Source organism: Macaca mulatta, chromosome 19 (assembly GCF_049350105.2).
Source record: "Macaca mulatta isolate MMU2019108-1 chromosome 19, T2T-MMU8v2.0, whole genome shotgun sequence".
NCBI lineage: Eukaryota > Metazoa > Chordata > Mammalia > Primates > Cercopithecidae > Macaca > Macaca mulatta.
In genome coordinates, this window is record NC_133424.1 from 52,087,039 (window position 1) to 52,108,513 (window position 21,475).

General features: G+C 41.1%; 1 protein-coding gene across 1 annotated transcript in view; it reads left to right on the forward strand.

Annotated features, from left to right (window-relative positions):
* CYP2A23 (cytochrome P450, family 2, subfamily A, polypeptide 23) overlaps nucleotides 1–21,475 on the forward strand; it is a 46,233-nt gene that overhangs the window by 1,656 nt on the left and 23,102 nt on the right. The window contains exon 2 of the mRNA XM_077975859.1: nucleotides 9,516–9,679. The gene's annotated coding sequence lies outside the window, so the exon portion shown is untranslated. The remainder of the gene's footprint in view (nucleotides 1–9,515; nucleotides 9,680–21,475) is intronic.

Genomic DNA, 21,475 nt, shown 5'->3' on the forward strand with positions numbered 1-21,475 from the left:
AACCTTATCGCTTCTTTGTTGTGTGACCTTGAAGAACTGACTTCATCTCTCTGAACCTTATGGAGCCAAAAACAGCTCCTAGCTCTTCAGCTGTTTAGGTGAGAAGTATATGGGTCAATGCAGGCGAGTCACATGTAAGTGTGCAATGAATATTGGCTGTTCTTATTAAGGATGAACAGAATGGATGAGATGTTCTCCAAGCCCCCTCCTGGCTTTTGCAATTCTCTGGTCTAATGTTCCCAAAGCTTTTCCTTTGAGAAGGGGGAAGGGAGACAGAGTCTTTTGGGAACCTCTCTCCCCATCCCTTCCTTAGCATAGGCAAGCCTTACCCCATGAAGCTGTGAATAGGAAATTGACCTTAGGCTGCCTCCTAGAGCATGGCACTGAGTTAAGTAATATTCGCAGGAAGAAAGGCCAGTGTTAGGCCCTCAGATTACTCTGGATGGGCCTGGAGCCCTGGCCAGGACTTCGCCCACCTGTCTCTCTCCCTTTTTCTCTGGTCTTGTCTTTCTGTCTTTCTCTTTCTCCTTCCCTGCAAGTCAACCTTCCCCTCAAACACCCTGTGTGCTCCTGCAACTTTGCGTCATTTTGTCCAGTGGTTTCTCCTAGATGCCTCTGCCATGTTTATCCTTATTTATATGCCTGTCTGTGTGTGTGTCACTCTGGGTGCATGCTTGAGGTTTCTGTATGCATATATGTTTCAGCATGTCCCTGTTGATAGATGAATTTATGCATGCACCAGGCTTTGTGGGATGTGTGTTTGTGCTGGATAAGTGGGCATCCATTCCAACTTATGTCTGCACATGCACGTTTGTGTGAGTGCCTGATGAGGTGCATGTATGTCCATGCCACTCTTCCTGAATGTTTGCCAGTCTCTGTCTGTCTGTGCATGTAGTCTGAGTGCATGCTTTGGGTTTTATCCCTTGGGGGGTATCTATGATGTACATTTCTTTGTCCAACCTGATACATGGCTGCATGTTCACATTTGTGTGGATGCGTGCACAACTGGGTGACTACATATACGTGTGTGGATGTTTTTGTGCATACATTCTGGTGTCTGTATGCAGGCACGTGGGCCCTGTTGTGTACACATGAACATCTGGTTCACAAACACCTGTCTGTTTGGATTAAAAAATAGCCCTAGCCTAGACCCATTTCTCTTCAAAACAAAACAAAGCAACAACAACAAAACACCGTGTGAAGCTTTTTATGAGTATGATCTTAATTACACTCTGCACTGCAAGCCTGTGACGTTGGTTTTATCATCTTCGTTTTGCAAATGAGTTGGATAAGGCTTCCAAAATTGGAAGTCCTTTGCTTTGGATTCTACAGCAAATGAGGGTAGAGCTGGTGTATGGCCTTGTGTGACTGTCAAGTCCATGCTGTGAACTACCACTCTGGACTGCCAAGTTCCACCTGTTTTCTTTATGAAACATCAGAAAATTACCCCTAATCTCCTGTGGTTCTTGAAAAACTTCCCTGTAAGCCTGTAACAAAACATTCCAAAATGTTAGGGGGAAAACAAGTCTTTTATTAGGAGGGAGACTTCAACTTCTATAGTTTTTGTGTTCTTTGGAAGATTAACCAAAGATCTGGTCAGCTGGCATACCCCTCAGGCCATTGGCAGTGAGACAGTGCAGGGGTTGGGGAGCTAGCTGTTGTGGGTGGAGAGTAAAATGTCTGTGTTTCATATTTCAGAGTGATGACAAGGGTGAAGGTGGGCCTGTGGAAGTGTTGGCTGAAATAGAGTGAAGAAGGTCAAAGAAAAGAAGAAAGTCAAGATTCTTTCTTTCTGAGTGTTTGGACAGCTCACATCCATGGCCAGAAAGTGCTTCCCTACCAGTAGAATGTCAGGGCGTAGAGTAGAGAGGCAGGAAAGAAGTTGGGTAGATGACAGAGATGAACAACTTTTTAAATAACAGGGTGAAGTGTCAGTGTCCAAGTGTTCTGGAGAGTTTTTTCTGGTAATTGTTGAGTAGCTTCTATTAGATCAAGCATCCTGTGAATAACAGCTATTAACTCTGAATAAAACATTTTTAAGAACCCAATTCTCTGAAATTACTGGAGAGTGAACAAAACCAGTAGATACTGAAGGGGGTTGGATGAAAGAGATTTCCTATTTTGGGTGTTTTTTTTTTTTTTAATGCTTTCAGCCTAAAGGCAGACCCTGGAAAGTGCCTTGTGAGGTGGCTTAATCCCAGATAGAGATGTTTTAATTTTTTTTTTTTTTTTTTGCTTCTTTGTTTTCTTATTTTTATTTTTAGAGACACAGCCACACTCTGTCCCCCAGGCTGAAGTACAGTGGTGCAACCTTGGTTCGGTGCAACCTTGGTTCATTGCAGCCTTGACCTCCTGGACTCAAATGATCCTCCCACCTCAGTCTCCCGAGTAGCTGGGACTACAGGCATATATCACCGTGTATGGCTAATTTTTTTTTTTTTTTTTTTTTTTTTTGAGACGGAGTCTCACTCTGTTGCCCAGGCTGGAGTGCAGTGGTGCGGTTTTGGCTCACTGCAAGCTCCACCACCTGGGTTCACACCATTCTCCTGCCTCAGCCTACTGAGTAGCTTAGACTACAGGTGCCTGCCAGCATGCCCAGCTAATTTTTTGTATTTTTTAGTAGAGACGGGGTTTCACCGTGTGAGCCAGGATGGTCTCTATCTCCTGACCTCGTGATCCACCCACCTTGGCCTCCCAGAGTGCTGGGATTACAGGTGTGAGCCACTGCACCCGGCTGCATATGGCTAATTTTTTAATCTTCATTTTTTTTGTAGAAATGGGGCTGCCTACGCTGGTCTCGAAATCCTGGTCTCAAGTGATCCTCCTGCCTTAGCTTCCCAAAGTGCTGGGATTACAGACATGAACACACCATGCCTGGCCTATGTCTTAGTTTTCAACAAGAAGCTTAAATAGTAAAATAAACAAATAATCCTAGAAATAGAAAAAAAAAACTGTAGGATATAAAGGATATATATTAGCATATAAAGACAGAAAATATTTTGGTATAGCTGTACAGTGTGTTTGTGTTTTCAGCTAAGTGTTATTACCAAAGAGTCAACAATTTAAACAATTTTTAAAGCTTATAAAATAAAACAGTTACAGTCAACTAAAGTTAATATATTTACTCATTTATTTAATTTTGAGACAGGGTCTTGCTCTGTCACTGAGGCTGGAGTGCAGTGGTGAGATCATGACTCACCGAAGCCTCGACCTCCTGGGCTCAAGCAATCCTCCCACCTCAGCCTCCTGAGTAGCTGGGACCACAGGCATGTGCCACCACACGCAGTTAATTTTTGTATCTTTTACAGACAGAGTTTTGCCATTTTGCCCAGGCTGGTCTCAGACTCCTGGGCTTAAGTGATCTACCCACCTCGGCCAAAGTGCTGGGATTACAGGCATGAGCCACTGTGTCCAGTCTAAATTTAATTTATTGTTAAAATATTTTAAAAAATAAATTTATTTAAAATAATTAAAAAAGATAAATTTAGTCTACAATAGTGTACAATAGTGTCCTAGGCCATCACATTCATTCATCCCTCACTGACTCGCCCAGAGTAACTCCCAGTCCTGTAACCTCCATTTATGGTGAGTGCCCTACATGGGTGCCACTTGTTCTTTTTTTTTTTTTTTTTGAGACGGAGTCTTGCTCTGTCGCCCAGGCTGGGGTGCAGTGGCCGGATCTCAGCTCACTGCAAGCTCCACCTCCCGGGTTTACGCTATTCTCCTGCCTCAGCCTCCTGAGTAGCTGGGACTACAGGCGCCCGCCACCTCGCCCGGCTAGTTTTTTGTATTTTTTAGTAGAGATGAGGTTTCACCGTGTTAGCCAGGATGGTCTCGATCTCCTGACCTCGTGATCCACCCGTCTCGGCCTCCCAAAGTGCTGGGATTACAGGCTTGAGCCAGCCACTTGTTCTTTCATGCTATATTTTTACAGTACCTTTTCCATGTTTAGATATGTTTACATACACAGATATTTACCATCGTGTTATAGTTACCCACAGTATTCAGTACAGTAACATGTTGTACGAGTTTGTAGCCTAGGAGCAATAGGCTCTACCATATAGCCTAGGTGTGTAGTAGGCTATTGTTAGAAATAAATTTTCAGTGCCGCAAAAGAAATAACACTCAAACACAAATTTAATTTTCTCAGCAAGGCAATTTTTACTGCTACAGAAGGGTGTGATTCATGGATGGAGCAATGGCAAGAGCACATCTGAACAAGGGAGGGGAAGGGGTTCTTATTCCTGATGCAGGTAACCCCTACTGCTGCATCATTCCCTGACTGGCTAGGGTTGGATTGCACAGTCTAAGCTAATTCTGATTGGTGATTTTAAAGAGAGCAGGAGTATGAGTTGGAGTGGTGGGGTGAGTAGTTTGGTGGGAAGGACAGTTACAGAACAGGTGACTCAGGATGACTCAGGTCAGAGCAGGTGATGAGGGGTGACTCAGGATGGAATAGGTGATAGAGGCTAGGAGAGGGTAGTTTATTGAAATGAGGGGCAAGGAGACAAAGAGAATGAGAAAGTTAAACTTTAAAATGAAGAACAAAGAACAGGGGAGCTGAACATACTGACACGTTGGTCCTTTGGAGAGGATCTCAGAACTCATTGTACTTAACAATTTACAGGCTAAAATCTTTGATGAGGGATTTATTATATCCTACACTATGTACCAACTCACAGCCCAAGCAGCATGCTCAGGTGGTGTCGGTGGCATTGGCAGTGGCATGGTGGGTAGGAAGAGCTTGTCCTCAGGACATGAGCAATTGTGCAGCAGCCTTGCTGTTGGGGGTACAAGGTTCATGGCAGTGGCCCCAGACAGGCAGCTCTCAGGCTCTGGGGAGCATGTGCTTTGACTCCCTTTGTCCCTGAGGCAGCTTCCCAGTATGCTGCACCACCCATCCCTCAGGGTGTAAGCCCACTACATGGGCTAGAGTGCTGGGGACCCAGCCATGTTGCTGTATCCTGCTACAGTCCTCTAGGCAAACGGAGGGATGTCAGTGGGGCTCTAGGGATTTGGAGATGATGGGGCTGTTGACGCCCCAGGGCTGTTTTTTGTTTGTTTGTTTTTGAGACAGAGTTTTGCTCTTGTTGCTCAGGCTGGAGTGCAATGGCGCAATCTCGGCTCACTGCAATCTCCACCTCCCAGGTTCAAGTAATTCTCCTGCATCAGCCTCCCAAGTAGCTGGGATTACAGGTGCCCATCACTGTACCCAGCACATTTTTGTATTTTTAGTAGAGATGGGGTTTCACCATGTTGGCCAGGTTGGTTTCGAACTCCTGACCTCAGGTGATCTGCCCGCCTCAGCCTCCCAAAGTCCTGGGATTGCAGGTGTGAGCCACCATGCCCAACCCGCCCCAGGGTTGTTGAAGCCCATGGCAGGATGTGGTATAGTTGGGGCTGGGCTCTCACAACAGCACCGTACTGCAGCTGCTTGGGTCTCAGTGCATGTGGGAACAGCATGAGCTCCCTATCTGGAAAAATATCATTGCGTGGACTCCAGGCAGTTCTTTACACTGGTCTCAGGGCCTGAGAGTGTCAAGGGGCTCTCCCACAGCAGGAATGTGGGAGTCCATGGTGGCAATATGGGCTTCTAGGAGTCTCTCACCTTCCCTCCTTGCCCCCACCAGCCAATTCCCTCCCTCTCATTCCATGCCTCAGGTGTTAGCTGTCACTTCTCTGCTCAATCCTAGTCCCTCTTAGATGTGGTGATCTGCTGGCTGTTGAGGTTGTTCTTTGTGGAAGAGGAGGAGTGCAGGGCGGGTGCCTCCAGTCAGCTGTTTTGAAGCCTCCCCTTCAGGACATGATGTTTGAATTACAGTTGCTTTATAATAGGTTTTGAAATCAGGTGGTGTAATACCTCCAGTTTTGTTCTTTTGCTCAAGATTGTTTGGGCTAGTCAGGGTCTTTCACGGTTCTGTTTGAATTCAAGGATTTTTTTCTATTTCTGTAAAAATGACATTGGAATTTTGATAGGGAGTGCATCGAATCTGGAGATCTCTCTCTCTTTCTCCCTTTCTCCCTTTCTTTCTTTCTTTCTTTCTTTCTTTCTTTCTTTCTTTCTTTCTTTCTTTCTTTCTTTCTTTCTTTCTTTCTTTCTTTCTCTTTCTTTCTTTCTCTTTCTTTCTTTCTTTCTTTCTTTCTTTCTTTCTTTCTTTCTTTCTTTCTTTCTTTCTTTCTTTTCTTTCTCCTTTCTTTCTTTTTTCTTTTCTTTTTTTTTTGTTTTGTTTTTGAGATGGAGTTTCACTGTTGTCGCCCAGGCTAGAGTCCAATGGCACCATCTCACCTCACTGCAACCTCTGTCTCCTGGGTTCAAGTGATCCTCCTGCCTCAGCCTCCCCAGTAGATGGGATTACAGGCACCTGCCACCACACCTGCTCAGGATATATATATACACACATACACATATATATACACACACATACACACACACACACACACACACATACACATAGTATTTTTAGTAGGGAAAGGGGTTCACCATGTTGGCCAGGCTGGTCGCGAACTCCTGACCTCAGGTGATCCACCCACCTTGGCCTCCCAAAGTGTTGGGATTACAGGCATGAGCCACTGTGCCTGGCCAGATCCCTTCTTTCTTGGAGGCAGCAGCCAGAAGCTCTGCTGGGAGAGAGCAACATCCTCCCCTAACTGCCCCCTCTCATTTTAGCCTTTCTAGGGAAAACCTGACTGCCTGGTTTGTCAGTCAGCCTGGTCTCCTCAACTACTGCATGTGTGTGTTGAAAATATTTGCATGATGCTGTCAAGGTTGCAGACAAATAGCAATAATTTTACATGGTTGGTGAGAATGTAAATTAATTCAACCATTGTAGAAGATGGTGTTCCACAAAGATTTAGAACCAGAATTCCTCAAAGATTTAGAACCAGAAATACCATTTGACCCAGCAATCCCATTACTAGGTATAAACCCAAAGGAAAATGAATCATTCTATTACAAAGAGAAATGCACACATGTGTTCATTGCAGCACTATTCACAATAGCAAAGACATGGAACAACACAAATGTCCATCAATGATAGACTGGATAAAGAAAATGTGGTACATATACACCATGGAATACCACACAGCCATAAAAAGGAACGAGATCACATCCTTTACAGGGACATGAATGGAGCTGGAAGCCATCATCCTCAGCAAACTAATGCAGGAACAGAAAACCAAACACCGCACGTTCTCACTTATAAGGGAGCTGAACAATGAGAACACCTGGATACAGGGAGGAGAACAACATACACTGGAGCCTGTCAGGGGTGGGGTGAGAGGAGAGGAGAGCATTAGGGAAAATAGCTAGTGCATGCTGGGCTTAATACCTAGGTGATGGGTTGATGGGGGCAGCAAACCATTATGGCACACATTTACCTATGTAACAAACCTGTGCACCCTGCACACATACCCCAGAACTTAAAATCGAAATTAAAAAAAAAAAAATTTGCATGATTGTTGGTGTGTGAAAGTCTCACAATAAACCATGAATTCAAAAGTATTTAAATTGGCTGATGAGTCATCATGAAACTGCTCATCCTCACCCCTACACCTGTCAGAGTTAGCACAATTGACAGGGGTTGCATAAGAATTCCAACCTCACATGAGACTGGGTCATGCCCCAAAATCAAGGTGTGAGGATGTACACTTGTACATGGGGATGGGGAGAGATGTGGAGGGAAGGGGAGGAAAAACTATTTCAGAACAATAATTTATCTACCATAGGAGTAATTTTTACTTTCTTCTTTACATTTTCTGTATTGTTTAAATTATTTTAATAAAGTGTGCATCATTCTAGCATCAGACAAAAAAATAAAGCCATGTTGGGTTGCAAACCAAAGGGCGGAGTTGTCGAGTATTTGTGTATCTTTATTATTACCCAGGTTTTAAATGGTTTGTTTTTGGGTAAAGTAAACCATATTAGTTTCCCTAAAGCTTCCATAACAAATTACAACAAACTGGGTCATTCAGAACAACAGAAATTTGTTCTCCCACAGTTCTGGAGGCCAGAAATCTGAAATCAATGTAACAGCAGGGCCATACTCCCTCTCAAGGCTTGGAGGGAGAAGTCGCTTTGTGTCTTTCTCCCAGTCTTTGGGAATTGCCTGCAATCCTTGCATTCCATGGTTTATGAACTGCATCATTCCAGTCTCTGCCTCCATATTCACATTGCCTCATCTTTTGTGTGTGTGTGTTTTGCTTTTCTGTCTCTGATCTCTCTCGCTGTGACTTTTTCTTATATTTAAAAAAAAAAACAAACTTGTATTAGGCCAGCACAGTGGCTCATGCCTGTAATCCCAGCACTTTGGGAGGCTGAAGTGGGAGGATCAGGTGGAAGGATTGCTTGAGCCTAGGAGGTGGATGTTGCAGTGAGCCAATATCACACTACTGCATTCCAGCCTGGATGACAGGGCAAGACCCTGTCAAAAAAAAAAAAAAAAAAAAGGTAAAAAAAGAAAGAATGAAAGAACACATGATAGAAAGAAAGAAATAAAGAAAAGAAAGAAAGAAAAGAGAAGGGGGAGGGAAGGAAGAAAAGAAGGAAGGAAAAAATGTATTAAAGGTTGATCTTGATGGGCTTCAGGATACAACTATCCCAAAATATAGTATTTGGCCTTTGAGAAAACAGCAGAAGCAGGAAGATAGATCATCCTCCTCTTCTCCCTCCTTTCTCCTGTGAAGGAGGTAATAAAACCTAGGAATGATTCTCTGGCACTGCTCAAGCCCACACAGAGCTCCAGGGGCCTTAAATCCGGAGCAGCCCTGCACCAGGTGCCATAGCCCCACCAAGGGAGGACAGACTCCTTCACACACCCCAGGATATGGGTCACAGTGAAGTGACCACGTTGTCTGGGGTGATACTCAAGGTTTGCTGTCTCGGCGAAGGAAATCAAGGATGGGGACTCACAAAGAGTGAGGTTAAGAGTGAAAGTTTAATAGGTGAAAGAAAGAGAATAGCTCTCTGCTGGAGAGAGGGATCCTAGAGAAATGGGTTGCTGGATCCACAGTGAAATGCAGGAGATTTTATAGATGCCTGGTGAGGAGGTGGTGTCTGATTTACATAGGGTGTGAAAGATTGTTGGACCATATGTGCCATTTGCATAGGGCATGAAAAACTGGTTAAGACTAGGTGTTCCATTTGCATAGGACACAAATTTCTGGCTGCCTCCACCCTAATCTTTTATTGTGCAGGCAGGTCCTCTGCCTGGCCTGCACCATGTTGCCCATCCCTGTGTTGTACACATGGTAACAGAGGAAAAGGGGGATGATGGAGCCTCCATGTTGAACATACCTGGCTCCTAGCTAGCCCTTTTCTATTGGTACAGCTGCCAGCATTCCCCAGTACAAGCTTCCAGCTCACTTATTTATCTTTGCAGCTGGATTTTTCAGGCTGCTCTTTGTTAGAAAAGAAATTATTTTGGGGATTGCTTTGTGTTAGAAGGGAAGCTCTGTCAAGGACTCTGTTGCCCTCACTATCTGCTTAAATCATTTCTTTCTATCTTCTGTATCAACAGGATACTGAGGTGTGGAAAAACTGTGGACTGTGTGATCCCCCACCCATGCTGCTCCTCACCAGACAGGGCTCACCACCTTGGGCTCCCAGTACAGCTACCCTGCCCCTACCTGGATACTGTGGTTGGTCATGGCTCTTGCATTCCTCTGGAATGGAACTCCAAAGGTAACTGACAGGCCCTGTGCAGTTGCTGGCAGCAGCTGTCCTCATTCCTTCTGCCCTGAGGCTAAGAGAGAACAAGGAGGCTGGACACTTCTGTGCACCTCCAGCAGAACTGTGCATACCACAGCTCCCTACTTCTGCTGTTCTCTGTCAAATGTGGTTTGCCACCTTCTGGCATTCAGTGTACCCATCCTACCCCTGTGTGAGCATTTTGGCTGCAGCCCAGTGCCCTTCTGAAAACTGTACCCCCAACAGGCTTGTGGTCTTCCCTTAGGCATCCACCACCAAAGTGTTTTACCTGCCCCTGCCTAAGAGCTCAGCCAATGACCCATGGACCAGTCTGCCCTCCCCATCACAGCCGGCACCTGGACTCTGGGCCAGTCCAACCCCAGTCCAGCCCCCTTAGAACAGATACACTCTGGCCAGTGGCCCATCTACTGGCCTGGGAACTGGGAAACTACCTAGTCCATCCCAACTCTGCTGGCACATTACCACTTTTTCCAGGGCCTCAGGTCAGGCCAACCCAGTCAGCTAACAGCACCACAATGAACACCATCCCCATGGGCCCAATGGTGGGGCAACCTATTTCTTTACTGCCACGTTGGATAACAGGTGAGCCATAAACTGATAGTTTGCTTAGAATGATGATTTCCAGCTTCATCCATGTCTCTGCAAAGGACATGAACCCATCCTTTTTTATGGCTTATGGCTACATAGCATTCCATGGTGTATATGTGCCACATTTCTTAATCCAGTCTATCATTGATGGACATTTGTGTTGGTTCCAAGTCTTTGCAATTGTGAATAGTGCTGCAATAAACATATGTGTGCATGTGTCTTTATAGTAGCATGATTTATAAATCTTTGCATATATACCCAGAAATGGGATCACTAGGTCAAATGATAAGAAATGCTATGATTTTCTATACACCATTGTACATTGGTATGTAGAAAATCATAGCATGTCTATACACCAGTAACATTTAAGCTGAGAGGAAAATCAAGAATGCAATCTTCGTTATAATGGCCAATACAAAACATGAAATACCCAGGAATACATCAAACCAAGGAGGTGAAAGAGCTCTACAAGGAGAACTACAAAACACTGCTAAAAGAAATCGCAGATGACAGAAACTAACGGAAAACATTGCATGTTCATGTATTGGAATAATCAACATTTTTTTTACATGGCCATACTGCCAAAGCAATCTATAGATTCAATACTATTCCCATCAAACTACCAACATCATTTTTCACAGGATTAGAAAAAAATCATTCTAAAATTCATAGGGAACCAAAGAAGAGCCTGAATAGCCAAATCAATCTTTAAGCAAAGAGAACAAAGCCAGTCATCACACTATCAGACTTCAAACTATACTACAAGGCTACAGTAACCAAAATGGCATGGTACTGGTACAAAAACACATAGTCCAATGGAACAGAAGAGTGAACCCAGAAATAAAGCTGCACACCTACATCCATCTGATCTTTGACAAAGTCAACAAGGCAAACAATGGGGAGAGTTCTACCTGTTCAATAAATGGTGCTGGGATATCTGGCTGTCCATATGCAGAAGAATGAAACTGGATCCCTACCTATCACCACACACACAAATTAAATCAAAATGGAGTAAAGACTTAAAATTAAGACCTACAACTATGAAAATCCTAGGAGAAAACAAAGGAAGCACTCTCCTAGATATCAGCTTTAGCAAAGAATTTATGACCAAGTCCTCAAAAGTAGTTAAAAGAAAAACAAAAATTGACAGGTGGGACCTAATTAAACTAAAGAGCTTCTGCATAGCTAAAGAAACTATCAACAGAGTAAATAGGTACCCTACAGAATGGGAGAAAATATTCTCAAACTATGCATCCAACAAAGGTATAATGTCCAGAATCTACAAAGGACTTAAAACAATTTAACAGCAGAAAATATATAATCTCATTAAAAAGTGGGCAAAGGTGCTCGCTTCAGCAGCACATATGCTAAAAAGTGGGCAAAGGACATGAACAGACACTTCTTAAAAGGAGACATATAAGCGGCCAACAAACATATGAAAAAATGCTCAACATCACTAATCATCAGAGAAATGTAATTCAAAGCCTCCATGAGAATACCATCTCACAGTTTTTAGAATGGCTGTCATTAGAAAATAAAAAAATCACAGATGTTGGTGAGGCTGCAGAGAAAAGATAATGTTTATATACTGTGTGTGGAAATGTAAATGTAAATTAGTTCAGCCACTCTGGTTTGGACATTTCTCAAAGAATTAAAAATAGAACTATGAATCAACCCAGCAATCTTATTACTGGGTATATATTCAGAAAAAAACAAATTCTTCCACCAAAAAGACACATGCATTTGTGTTCATTGCAGCACCATTCATAATAGCAAGGATGTGGAATCTACCTAGGTGCCCATCAGTGGTGGATTGGATTAAGCAAATGTGGTACACATACACCATGGAATACTACACAGCCATTTAAAAAGGAAATCTTGTTCTTTGCAGCAACATGGATGCAGCAGGAGTCCATTATATCTAAGCAAATTAATGCAGGCACAGAAAACCAAATACTGCATATTCTCATTTATAAGTGAGAGCTAAATGTTGGGTACACATGGACACAAAAAATGGGAACAACAGACACTGGGGACTACTTGAAGGGACAGAAAGCAAGGGAGCAAGGGTTGAAAAAAATGCCTAATGGGCACTACGCTTACTACCTAAATGGGATCATCCATACCCCAAACCTCTGCATCATGCAATATACCCATGTAACAGACCTGCACATGTACCCCCTGAGTCTAAAAAAAGTTGAATTCTTTAAAAAAACAAATAACAATAGCATTAAAGACATAGATTGGCTGAATGGATTGAAATAAAATAAGATTTAACTATACGCTGTCTGAAAGAGACTCAGATTGGTTGAATGGATTGAAATAAAAATAAGATTTAACTATATGCTGTCTGAAAGAAACTTATTATAGATCTAAAGGACACACATAGGTTAAAAGTGAAATGATGGAAAAAAAAATTCCATGTAAACAGGAACCTACAGAGAGAAGAGGTGGCCATATTTACAGCAGATGAAATAGATTTTAAGACAAAAACTGTTATAAATGATAAAGAAGGACATTTTATAATAATAAAAGCATCATTTCAACAACAAAACAATTATATTAGAGGTCTCAACATTAGAGCTCCCCAATACATGAAGCAAATATTGACAAAATTAAAGGGAGGTCTAGACAATAAAAAAAAATCGTAAAAGACTTCAATGCCCCACTTTCAATTATGGACCGAATAACCAGACAGAGGATAAAGAAACAGAGGACTTAAACAACACTATAGATCAATTGGACCCAAGAGACATACACAGAAAACTCCACCCAATAACAGCAGAATAAATTATCTTCTTAAGTGCACATAGAATGTGCTTCAAAACAAACCACGTGTTACAAATAAGTTTTACAAATATAAGAAGATTGAACTAATACAAAGTACCTTTTTCAACCACAATGAAATGAAACTAGAAATCAATAGCAGAAGGAAGACAAGAATATCCACAAATAGGTGGGAATATTTAACTTCTTCCCAAAGAATGAAAAGATCAAAGAAGAAATCACATCGGGAATTAGGAAATTCCTGGAGACAAATGAAAATGAAAACACAACATACCATACCATGGAGGTACAGTGAAAGCCGTACTAAGAGGGAAGTTTACAATGATAAACACTGACATTAGTAAAGAAAATATCCCTAATCAACAAATTTACTTTACAACTCAAGGAACTAGAAAAAAGAAAACAAACTAAATCAAAAGTTAGCAAAAGAAAATAATAAAGTTTAAAGTGGAGTTAAATGAAGTAGAAAATAGAAAAACAATAGCAAACATCAGTGAAACTAACATTTTGGGTTTAAAAAAAATTCAAAAATCCTTAGCTAGATTAAGAAAAAAGAGAGAAGACACAAATAATTAAAATTAGAACTGAAAAAGGAGACATTACAATTAATTATAGAAATAAGACAGATTGTAAGGAAGTATTATGAAAAATTCTATGCCGACAAGCTGGATAACTCAGAACAAAAAGAAAAATTTACAGAAACATAAAATTTACCAAGACTGAATTATGTTGAAATTAAGAATTTGAACAGATCTATAACTAATAAGGATATTGAAATAGTAATCAAAAACCATTCAATAAGGAAAGCTCAGGGCAAGATGGCTTCACTGCTGAATTCTACAAAACATTTAAGGAAGAATTAACACCAAGCCTCCTCAAACTCTTTCTCAGAATTGACAAGGAGGAGGCACTTCTGAATTCATTCTTATGAGGTCAGAATTACCCCAATACCAATGCCAGACAATGATGCAAAAAGAAAAGAAAAATATAGACCAATATCCCTGATGAATATTGATGCAAAAATTATCAACAAAATACTAGCAAACCAAATTCAACAGCCCATTACAAGGATTATAATTATAATATGGTGACCAAGTTGAATTTACATCTAGAATGCAAGTATGATTGAACAAAAAGTAATCAATGTGAAACGCCACATTAACACAATGAAGAACAAAACTACATCATCATCTCAACTGATGCAGAAAAAGGAATTGACAAGACTCAGTATATTTTCATGATTAAAAATACACTCAATGAAGTGGAATAGAAGAAATGTTCCCCAGCATAATAAAGGTCATTTATGAAAATCCCACAGGTAATATCACGCTAAGGGTGAAAGAGTGAAACCTTTTCTTCTCAGATCAAGAGAAAGGCAAAGATGCCCACTCTTACCACTTCTATTCAACATAGTACTGGAAGTCCTAGCCAGAGAAATTAGAAAATAAAAATTAAACACACCAAAATTGGAAGAAAAAAAATAAAGATCCTCAAAATAAATCCTCATGTATATTATCAAATGACCTTCAACAAGGGGGGGCAAGACCAAACACAGGGGAAAAGGAGAGTGTCTTTAACAAATGATGTTAAGAAAATTGGATATCCACCTGCAAAAGAATGAAGTTGGACCCTTACAATATACTATATACAAAAATTAACCATAAAGACCTAAAAGTAAGAACTAGAAATATAAAACTCCTAGAAGAAAACATAGAGGGAAAGCTTCAAGACATTGGGTTTGGCAATGATTTCTTGAACATAACACCAAAAATAGACAAATAGGATTACCTCAAACTTTAAAACTGCTGCACATCAAAGAAAATAATCAAGACAGAGAAAAGGCAACCTATGAAATCGAAGAAAATAAGCGCAAATCATACACCTGATAATCAGTTAATAGCAGCATATATAAAGAAGTCCTACAACTCAACCCCCCAAAAATAAATAACCTGACTTGAAAATGGGCAAAGGACTTGAATTGAAAATTCTCCAGAGAAGATATATAAATGGCCAATAAGTATATTAAACTTAATGTCATTAATTATTAGAGAAATGCAATATCACTACAATATGACATCATCTCACAAACCATTCGGATTGCCACTATTAAGAAAACATAGAAAACAAGTGTTGGTGAGCATGCAAAGAAATCAAAACTTTTTGCTCTATTGGTAGGAATGTAAATTGGTGCAGCCACTATAGAAAACAATATAGAGGTTCTTTAAACAGTAAAAATATCGGCTGGGCAAGGTGACTCACGCCTGTAATCCCAGCACTTTAGGAGGCTGAGATGGGCGGATCACCTGAGGTCAGGAGTTTGAGACTATCCTGATCAACATGGAGAAACCCCATCTCTACTAAAAATACAAAATTAGCTGGGCGTGGTGGTGCATGTCTGTAATCCCAGCTACACAGGAGGCTGAGACAGGAGAAACACTTGAACCTGGGAGGCAGAGGTTGTGGTGAGCGGAGATTACATCATTGCACTACAGCCAGGGCAACAAGAACAAAAGTCTGTCTAAAAAAAAACAAAAGTAAAAATATCATTGCCATATGGCCCAGAAATCCTACTTCTGAGAATATAGCCAAAACAATTCAAAGCATGATCTTGAAGAATTTCCACACTGACTGGTTGCAGCGTTATTCACAATAGTCAAGATGTGGAAGTGACACAAATGTCTATTGATGGATGAATGGATAAAGAAAACGTGAGATATTTATACAATGAGGTATTAATGTCATTAAAAAAAAAAGAAGTCCTATCACATGCTATAACATGGGTGAATCTCAAGGACATGATGCTATGTATAATAAGCCAATCACAAAAGGACAAATACTATATGAGCCCATTTATATGACATATGTAAAGTAGTCAAAAATAATAGAAAGAGAAAGTAGAAAGATGGTTGCCAAGGACTAGTGGAGGGGAAGGAAAAATTGTTCAGTTTGTATAGAATTTGAGCATTGTAAAATGAAAAAAATCTACAGATCTGTTGCACAATAGTGTAAATATATTTAACCCTGTTGAATCGTACTCATAAAAAAATTTTTAGAGACATGTCCCACTCTTCCACCCAGGCTGGAGTACAATGGCACAGTCATAGCATAATGCAGCCTCAAACACCCCTGGGTTCAAGTGATCCTCCTACCTCAGTCTCTGGAGTAACTAGGATTATAACAGTGGGTCATTACACCTGGGTAATTTTTTATTTTTATTTTTTGTAGAGATGGGGTCTCATTAGGCTGGCCAGGCTGGTCTTGAACTCATGAGCTCAAGCAATTCTCCCACCTTGGCCTCCCAAACTGCTGGTATTATAGGCATGAGTCATCATGCCCAGCCTTGAAAATGTTTAAGATGGCAGGCCAGGCACAGTGGCTCATGCCTGTAATCCCAGCACTTTGGGAGGCCAAGACAGATGGATCCCTTGAGGTCAGGAGTTTGAGACCAGCCTGTCCAACATGGTGAAACCCTGCCTCTACTAAAAATACAAAAATTAGCAAGGCGTTGGTGGAGGATGGGGGTGTCAGCCATTGCTGAGACTTCAGTATGTAAATAAAGCAGCAAGGATGGTGTTTGAGCTCTGAGAATGAACAGAATGCCTTGCCAAGTGGGTCCCTGACCCCTGTGTAGCCTAACTGGGAGACACCTCCCAGTAGGGGCTGACAGACAACCTCATACAGGTGGGTGCCCTTCTGGGATGAAGCTTCCAGAGAAAGGATCAGGCAGCAATATTTGCTGTTCTGCAATATTTGCTGTTCTGCAACCTCTGCTGGTGATACCAAGGCAAACAGGGTCACAAGTGGACCTCCAGCAAACTCCAACAGACCTGCAGTTGAGGGACCTGACTGTTAGAAGGAAAACTAACAAACAGAAAGGAACAGCATCAACATCAGCAAAAAGGACATCCACCCCAAAACCCTATCTGTAGGTCACCAACATCAAAGACCAAAGGTAGATAAAACCACAAAGATGGGTAGAAACCGCAGCAGAAAAGGTGAAAATTCTAAAAACCAGAGTGCCTTTTCTCCTCAAAAAGATCATAGCTCCTCACCAGAAACAGAACAAAGCTGGACAGAGAATGTCTTTGATGAGTTGTCAGAAGTAGGCTTCAGAAGATCTGTAACAACAAACTTCTCTGAGCTAAAGGAGCATGTTTGAACCCATCTCAAGGAAGCTAAAAACCTTGAAAAAAGCCAGGTGATGGTGGGGAGTGGGGGCGTCAGCCATTGTTGAGATGAATAGCTAATTAGAATAAACAATGTAGAGAAGACCTTAAATGACATGATGGAGCTGAAAATGATGGCATGAGAACTTCATGACATATGCACAAACTTCAATAGCCAATTCGATCAAGTGGAAGAAAGGATATCAGTGATTGAAGATCAAATTAATGAAATAAAGTGAGCAGACAAGTTTAGAGAAAACAAAGTAAAAAGAAATGAACAAAGTCTCCAAGAAATATGGGACTATGTGAAAAGACCAAATCTACATTTGATATGTGTACCTGAAAGTGACAGGGAGAATGGAACCAAGTTGGAAAACACGGTTTGGGATATTATCCAGGAGAACTTCCCCAACCAAGCAAGGCAGGCCAACATTCAAATTCAGGAAATGAAGAGAATACCATAAAGATACTCCTTGAGAAGAGCAGCCCAAAGACACGTAATTGTCAGATTCACCAAGGTTGAAATGAAGGAAAGACAGCCAGAGAGAAAGGTTGGGTTACCCACAAAGTGAAGCCCATCAGACTAACAGCGGATCTCTTGGCAGAAACCCTGAAAGCCAGAAGAGAGTGGGGGCCAATATTTAATATTCTTAAAGAAAAGAATTTTCAACCAAGAATTTCATATCCAGCCAAACTAAGCTTCATAAGTGAAGGAGAAATAAAGTCCTTTACAGACAAGCAAATGCTGAGAGATTTTGTCACCACCAAGCCTGCCTTCCAAGAACTCCTGAAGGAAGCACTAAACATGGAAAGGAACAACTGGTACCAGCCACTGCAAACACATGCCAAATTGAAAAGAGCATCGATGCTAGGAAGAAACTGCATCAAGTAATGGTCAGAATAACCAGCTAACATCACAATGACAGGATCAAATTCACACATAACAATATTAACCTTAAATGTAAATGGGCTAAATGCCACAATTAAAAGACACAGACTAGCAAATTGGATAAAGGGTCAAGACCCATCAGTGTGCTGTATTCAGGAGACCCATCTCACATGCAGAGACACACATAGGCTCAAAATAAAGAGATGGAGGAAGATCTACCAAGCAAATGGAAAGAAAAAAAAAAAAAAAAAAAAAGGCCGAAATTGCAATCCTAGTCTCTGAGAAAACAGACTTTAAACCAACAAAGGTCAAAAGAGACAAAGAAGGCCATTACATAATGGCAAAGGGATCCATTCAATAAGAAGAGCTAACCATCCTAAATATATACGCACCCAATACAGGAGCACCCAGATTCTTAAAGCAAGTCCTTAGAGACCTACAAAGAGACATAGACTCCCACACAATAATAATGGGAGACTTTAACACCCCACTGTCAATATTAGACAGATCAATGAGACAGAAGGTTAACAAGGATATCCAGGACCTGAACTCAGCTCTGCACCAAGCAGACCTAATAGACATCTACAGAATTCTCCACCCAAAATCAACAGAATATACACTCTTCTCAGCACCACATCACACTTATTCTAAAACTGACCACATTATAGGAAGTAAAGCACTACTCAGCAAATGTAAAAGAACAGAAATCACAACAAACTGTCTCTCAGTCAACAGTGCAATCAAATTAGAACTCAGGATTAAGAAACTCATTCAAAAACCACACAACTACATGGAAACTGAATTATCTGCTCCTGAATGACTACTGGGTAAATAACAAAATGAAGGCAGAAATAAAGATGTTCTTTGAAACCAATGAGAACAAAGATACAACATACCAGAATCTCTGGAACACATTTAAAGCAGTGTGTAGAGGGAAATTTATAGCACTAAATGCCCACAGGAGAAAGCAGGAAAGATCTAAAATTGACACCCTAATATCACCATTTAAAGAAATAGAGAAGCAAGAGCAAACACATTCAAAAGCTAGCAGAAGGAAAGAAATAACTAAGATCAGAGCAGAACTGAAGGAGACAGAGACAGAAAAAAAACTTCAAAAAAATCAATGAATCCAGGAGCTGGTGTTTTGAAAAGATCAACAAAATTGATAGACTGCTATCAAGACTAATAAAGAAGAAAAGAGAGAAGAATCAAACAGAAGCAATAAAAAATGATAAAAGGGATATCACCACCGACCCTACAGAAATACAAACTACCATCAGAGAATACTATAAACACCTCTATGCAAATAAACTAGAAAACCTAGAAGAAATGGATAAATTCCTGGACATATACACTCTCCCAAGAATAAACCAGGAAGAAGCTGAATCCCTGAATAGACCAATAACAGACTCTGAAATTGAGGCAATAATTAATAGCCTACCAATCAAAAAAAGTCCAGGACCAGAAGGATTCACAGCCAAATTCTTCCAGAGGTACAAGGAGAAGCTGGTACCATTGCTTCTGAAAATATTGCAATCAATAGAAAAAGAGGGAATCCTCCCTAACTCATTTTATGAGGCCAACATCATCCTGATACCAAAGCCTGGCAGAGATACAACAAAAAAAGAGAATTTTAGACCAATATCCCTGATGAACTTCGATGCAAAAATCCTCAATAAAATACTGGCAAACCGAATTCAGCAGCCACATCAAAAAGTTTATCCACCACGATCAATTGGGCTTCATCCCTGGAATGCAAGGGGATGGTTCAACATATACAAATCAATAAACGTAATCCATCATATAAACAGAACCAAAGACAAAAATCACATTTCCATTCTGTGTAGGTACCAAATTTTATCCATTTATGTGCTGATTGTCACTTGGGTGGCTTCCACGTTTTGGCTTCTGCAAATACTGCTGCTATGAACATGCGTGTACTAAGATCTCCTTGAAATCCTGCTTTCAGTTTTTGTCAATATATACCTAGGATTAGAATTGCTGCATCATATGGCAATTCTATTTTTAATTTTTAAAAAAATTGCCATATTATTTTCTAAGGTATTTTTATTTTTCTATATTTAAGGGTTACAAGTTCAGATTTCTTTTTTCTTTTTTGAGACAGAGTCTCACTCTGTTGCCCAGGCTGGAGTACAGTGGCCTAATCTCAGCTCACTGCAACCTTCGCCTCCACCCACCCCCCCGCCCCACACCCCAGATTCAAGCAATTCTCCTGCCTCAGCCTCCCAAGTAGCTGGTACTGCAAGTGTTTGCCACCACACTCAGCTAATTTTTGTATTTTTAGTAGAGATGGGGTTTCACTATGTTAGCCAGGCTGGTCTTGAACTCCTAACCTCAAGTGATCCGTGAGCCTTGGCCTCCCAAAGTACCGGAATTGCAGGTGTGAGCTACTGTACCAAGTCACAAGTGCAGATTTCTTATGTGCATATATTGCATCATGGCGAAGTCTAGCCTATTAGCTTTCCCAGCACCCAAATAGTGAACACTGTATCCAATCAGCAACTTTTCAAGCCTCACCCCCTCCCACCCGCCCACCTTTCAAAGTCTACAATGTCCGTTGTTCCACTCTGTATGTCCAAGGGTATCCATTGTTTAGCTCCCATCTATAACTGAGAACATGTATTATTTGACTTTCTGGTCTGACTTCTTTCTCTTAGGGTAATGGTCTCCAGTTCCATCGATGTAGCTACAAAAGGCATGATCTCATTCCTTTTTATGGCTGAATAGTATTCTATGTTATACATATACCACATTTTCTTTATCCAAACCTCTATTTTTGGGCTTAGATTGATTCCATAGCTTTGCTATTATCAATACTGCTACAGTGAAATACAAGTGTAGGTATCCCCTTTATAAAATGATTTTTCTTTTTTTTTTTGTTTCCTTTTTTTCTTTATTTCTTTCTTTTCTTTTCTTTTTTTTTTTTTTTTTTTTTTTTTTGCAGTGGAGTCTTATTTTCTTGCCCAAGCTGGGGTGTGCAACAGCACGATCTCAGCTCACTGCAACAACCTCTGCCTCCCCGGTTCAAGTGATTCTCCTGCCTCATCCTCCTGAGTAGCTGGGACTACAGGTGTGTGCCACCATGCCGGGCTAATTTTTTGTATTTTTAGTAGAGATGGGGTTTCACCATGTTGCCCTGGGTGTTCTCGAACTCCTGACCTCAGGCGATCTGCACGCCTCAACATCCCAAAGTGCTGGGATTACAGGCATGAGCCACCACACCTGGCCTAAAATGATTTATTTCTTTTGCTGTGAAGAAGCTCTTTAAGTTCCATTTGTGTATTTTTTGTTTTATTGCATTTTTTTTGAAGACTTCAT